Below are 6,000 nucleotides of genomic sequence, written 5' to 3' on the forward strand. Positions count from 1 at the left end.
CTTAGCTGTATGACCTTGACCTTGGGCAAGTCACTTAATCGCTCAGTCTCCCCATCTGTAAAGTGGGGATATCAGCGCTAACCACGTTTCCCAGGGATATTGTGAGGGTTCAGTCACGTAAAGCATGTAGAGCAATAAGTATGACGCCTGGCATCTAGCAAGCACGCCAATATGAGTTTTTCCATAATGAGGCATCCATTTTGTTGGAGATTTGCCCAAGCAGAGCACTACTTAAGAAGGAACTCAAGCCCACTTTTATTCTTCTGTAACAGCCTAGACATATTATATTGTGTAGGATTTATGGACAATAAACTTCAGCTTAGGTCTTTTTCAGCTATAGATTTTGATCCTGAAAGGGGCTAAGAGGTTGCCCACTCAGGGCTGCAAACCACAATACAAGAGAACCTGAGCCCCCTTTATGGTTACTACAATGGATGTGGACTCACTGAGCTGGCAGCTATTAAAAGAAACCTAGGCCCAGGCATTAATGATTAGAAAGCAAGAAATGGTGCCTCCTACAATTGGGTGGCTGACATAGATGAGGTGTTTTTTTTTTTGTTGTTCTTTCTATTCTTGTTGTTCAATGATTTTTGAAATTTAATTTAAAGACAAAGTGGTTTTAATCTCTCCAAGCTGTGCAGGATAGTGCTATAGAATTCATTATGTCCATTATGCTCATGCGAACATTGATGGTGCACAATCTTAGCAACACCCTAATTTATGCCGTTGTTTTGTTACTATTCAATGCATAACAGGATCCGTGAAGCCGATTCCAGGTGAGAGAGCCAGAATACAGGTCAGCTTGCGCACAGCCGCTCTCTCCATTCCAGGGGCCTCTCCACTCGGTCACTGGAGGCAGTGTGCTGCGGGTGCTCCGGCCCGCCGGTGAAAGAAACTGGGGGTATCTCCCCACAGGGGCTGTTGTCGTGGATGGTAAGTCATTTAAGCCATTATTTTCATATTAAAAGAAATGCAGATATGTTAGAGAGCCTATTGCACCATTTGAATGCATTTTATAAACAAGCCGCAAAGAGAATTCTTGTCTACAGAGGACCATTTCTGGCACTGCCCCCAGACCCCGGGGGGAACCCATTCAGCCTCCTCTGCCATTACGGATACTTCGGTAGAAAATTTGTAAAAGTACTGCTGGACTAGGTAATAGATTTTCGAGTGTCAGTGTTACTGGGAGAAATTTCATTTCTCCTGTGAAGTTTGTGAGCATAGTATTTCTAATTTGTTTTTTAGATTTATAGCACAATTAACATCGGTACATGGTAATCTGTCAAATAGTAAAGAAAAGATATAAAATGAAACGCAAATGTCCCCCTGTCCTACCTCTCCCATCCCTAGTCCCCCTCCTCAAAAGCAAACGTTAGGACCCGTGTCTTGTATAGCCATCCAACAAGAATGAATGCCTATTGTTGTAATCGTAGCACATTTGTTTTTATCTGCATCATATTCTGATCGCTTGGATTCAAAATGGCATGATTCTTTTAGCCCAGTGTCAGACTGTGGGGCATCAGACGCAGACGCTCTTGGAGGCAGGAGGGTGGGGAAGGGGTAGCTTCTGGACTCTGAGTGAGGATTTCTAAGTGTGACCCTTTCTTAAAACCCTAAACCAGTACTTTCGTCTCGGGTTTTAGCTTTGGTCACTGAGTGACCTGGGGGCAAGACACGTCTAACGTCAGAGCCGTAGTTTCTTCTCTAAGTCCCTTCCAGTTTAGCTGCTCTCTGGCTCCATCGTTTTTACATAAAGCAGAATCGGTGAAAGGACCGGGATTAGGTGGTTTAATCCTTCCAGAGAACATTTTTAAATATCCAACACAGTCGTAAATGAATAGTCTGACTCAGAGCAGTCATTTGCAGGCTGTGTGGGTGGGTTGGCATTGGCAAATGAAATTTACAACTGTAAAGATTTACATTAATTTCGGGACCAAGAAGCTGAGCGACAAAATTACAGCTCAGAGTTTGGGTCAAAGGTGATCTGATTTACCTCAAAAAAATTAACATCTGTCTTTTCAAAGCCTCATCTTATTATGTATAATGTGCACTTCGGTATGCAGGTGGAGATTTATTTGAGCAACAAATATTGGATGCTGCAATTTCTGGACACAAAACATGCCTTGTGTTCCACTCAAAATGTTTGGAGGAGCTCCCCCATTATTTCAGCCATTATTTGCTTTATGTGCAGGTGAACAAGTTCAGACGCACAGTGCTCTTCTTAGCCAAAGGTTTAAAAGAGCCCTTGGTATCCCGGCAACAAATATAAACAATGTTCAAGTGACAGATTGGGTGCTTGTTTTCACTGGACCCTCTTCGGAGACAAAACTGAGTGAAATTAAAGAAGTCCGTTAATCCGTGACTGTCAATGAAGGAGACAGTGGAAGAGCGGTCTTGATGATGAGCATCCATCCGGGGGTTTCATTTCCCTGGGCAACTTTTGTAGGGAGGAAATTTAGCACTCTCGAGATTTAAGAGAACATGCTGAATCTGATCACGTGACACGTTTCACCACCTCTAATGTTTTCACTCCCAGTACGGAGATGCTTGCGGCCCTAAAGACATAACCAGAGCAAGGTCTGCGCTAAATCACCATCAACAGGTCGACTTCCAAGGGCTTCGTATTTGGGAGTGAAACGGAAAACTCTTCTGTCTAAATGAGCTTCCAGTGCCCTGCTCGGCGACGAGCAGAGACATCTAACGGGCAGAGGCAGATGGACTGTGAAGCTACGATGCTCCAGCTTCAGAGCCACCCCTGGCACGGGCGCCTTCCCAGCCCTCGGAGGTGCTGTAGCAACGTATTCATTTGCTCATATGGTTTTGTAAAATTTTCAAAAGTAAGATATGTTTGCGTTTTTTTTAAAGAGGGCACCAAAATTCTATAAACGGAATTTGGAGGCAGCCCCATACATCAGAGCAGAGGTGGGACCTAGGTCTGGGACCTCCTCATCACCGGATGTCGCCACTGCGCCCCATCTTCCCACTCAGGATTCGCTCATGAGAATCTTTGGGGCCAGAGGTCTCATTTTCAATGACCTAACTTTCTCACTTGACAACTATGCAACTTTGACTTACCTGCCTTGTGCCTTATCCCATCTGGCATATATGGATAACAATAGGACCTACCTCGTAGCAATAGTGTGAAGATTAAAGGGGTTTATATGTGTAAAGTGCTTAGAATAATGCCAGGCACCTGCTTTACACAACTTTGCTATTATTATGAATATTATTGTTTTATTGGAATGCTTTCAATTATTTTCATTTCATTCATGGGAGATTGGTGTAATGGATTTATCCCTGACCTACAGATTTTCTGAAATGGTCTCAAGAAAATGCCACATGTACTGTAGAGAACGCATCCCACACAGAAAGAAAGAAAAGGACTCTTTTGGAATGGGCCGAATAGCAACATGTGGTTATAGTGACGATCCTGAGCTTGAACTCAGAGCACTTACTTTACAACTCTGATTATGAAAGGGAGCAAAGGCCAAAAGGAAATCTGTCCTGCCTCACACCCAGCCCTCACAGCCCTGCTGGCCCAGGGACACTGTGTGATCCTCAGGCCTCCCTCTGTTCCTGTAGTATTTCAAGGAATCCGTGAGGCCCCAGCCTGATTACCCAACCCCATGACTTCGCTCCCCAGGGAAAGAAGCGAAGCTGCTGGAAGAGGCTTCGGACGGAGGAGACCTTTGGAAGCAAAGGATCTCCTTTCCTTTTTGTAATTAAGCTCAGGGCTCAAGAGTCCATTTATTATTATAAACATTGAGTTTTATAGTGGGCTTACTTTAGAAGTGAAGGTCAGGGGTAAGGTGCTTGGGCTTCTGGGTAAAAACACGCTGTTTGCCAATTAGGATAGAAAGCTGGGAATCTGGCCACTGCAGCGGTATTCCCACCCCGGCTCCATGCTTCTCTGTCTGGCTTGGGTCACATCACGCCTCATGATGGGTTAATGCCTCAGTTTGTCCACCAGGAAAACTGGAAATCAACTTTTCTCGTCTGAGTTACAATATTAGTTTCTAAATCTTCTAATAGGGGCTGTATCTCTTTTCGGAATTTCGAGAGCTAGACAGATTAGATTAAATTAAACCTGCTTCTGCTCATGAAACAATCCATGCAACCAAGTACTAGTGATTGCTCTAAAACTACAGAATCAGGATCATAGCTCATTATTTTCACCTCCTGAATGCCAGGTACTGTGCTAAACACTTTGCATAGATTAGCTCCTCATCCGCACAACAGCCCTGAGAGGTGGGTATTATTATTGACTCCATCTTACAGCTGAGGCTTAGAGAGGTGAGGTGATGTACTCTGAGCTGTCTGACTTGACAGGAGGCTTCAAAGAGAACTTCAAAGTGATCCCGACCAACTATTGATTTTGGGTCGTGAAATATATTAAAATATGGAAGCTGGCTAGTTTCAGTACCAACAGACAAAATCCACTTGACAAATATTAAATAGAATTTGTCATAACCAAAGCACTGTTTACAGAGTCCATTTTTAGAGCATGGGTTATTTTCTATTTTCAGGCAATTTAAGAATTATTGTTGTAAAAACTTCCTTGAACCTAAAGCTCTAGAGTTAAATTTGATTTTATCCAAGTTTCGTTAGCTTTTTTCAGGACAGACCTTCCTTTTAAATGAAGGCTCTTAGCAAGGAATGCTGAGCCCCCTCTAAGGTTACATGCTGAGGTGGGGTTATTGGGCCATTGGGTAAGGGCCAGACCAACACACAACCACATGACCAGGCGGTGTTTGGCGCCCCCTCATCTCTCGCCAGGGTTAGGAGTCTCAGAAAAATGCTGAGACCTGGGCTTTGGTCTGCCTTATCTGGTTGCACCTTATATGGAGAGACAATAACATGCACCTCATGTAACCTGCTACTCCTTCCGCGCATGCTCCACAGTCCCAAACCAAGCCACTTGTCATTCCCAAGCCATGCCATTCACTATCATAGTTCTAAGCTTTGTTGTACTATTACACCCCCCAGCCTGCCCTTCCCTGCCTCTCTGCCAGGGCATGGTCCTTCAAGACCCAGCTGAGGTCACAGCTCCTCTGTGAGCCTTCCCAAACTCCACCAGCCAGCACTCGCTGCCATCTCCTCCAAAGTGCTAGGGTAGTCTATTCATGTCCGCTCTAGGAGCATAAGGATTTTGTCTGTTTAATTCATAGTTGTATCGCCAGTGCCTAGAACAGTGCCTGGCATATAGTAGGTATTCAAGAAGTCATTGTTAAGTGAATGAATTATAATGTTTATTTCACAGTATGGTAACTGTTTACTTGTCTGCCTCCATTAGTGGCTGTGTCTCGTCCCTCTTTACCTTCCTAACACTGAGCACAGAACCTAACACATAGTCAATGTGTGCTAACTGGCCAGTGGAGGGAGAAATTAGTGAGAGAAGGAATGAATGGACGACATGTAGAATTTGTTCCTTTGGTTATCAGTTGGCCTGAATGAATCTGGCTGGATCCAGCCCCTTGTCACCTGGGACCAGTTCTGCACAGGGCCTTCCTGACTTTCGTCTGTTGCTTGCCCAGCCTGTGGGCTTAGAGGAAGGATCTGGATACAGCAGGGGTTTGGAAATCACCTGGCTCTGGTACTTCTGCTCTGTGGTCCATGCTAGAGAACTAGAGGGCCAGGGCCTTGGGACACCTCCCCCCCAAATCCATGTGAAAAACAGGTATGACTCCATATCAAGTGCTCCCACCATCCTGTAAACGTATGCTGCCCATTTGATCATGAACCCCCAACATGGAGCCCTCTATGTAGTAAGTAGTTGATGGGGATCTGGTTATGATGGTGACAATGCTGAACACTGCCTGTCACACAAGATGACTCAGGCTGCTCCAAAGGGAGAGGAACAGGCATGTTACTGGGGCACCTGAGGACGCTGCCATCAGAGCTGTACCAATTGCACACCCACGTGACTTATTAGGGCTGATTAGACCAGACATACTCCTGTACCTGGGCCTAATGTTCCCAGCTGCTAAGACAGCTGGGGCC

This window comes from Equus asinus, chromosome X, assembly GCF_041296235.1.
Source record: "Equus asinus isolate D_3611 breed Donkey chromosome X, EquAss-T2T_v2, whole genome shotgun sequence".
NCBI lineage: Eukaryota > Metazoa > Chordata > Mammalia > Perissodactyla > Equidae > Equus > Equus asinus.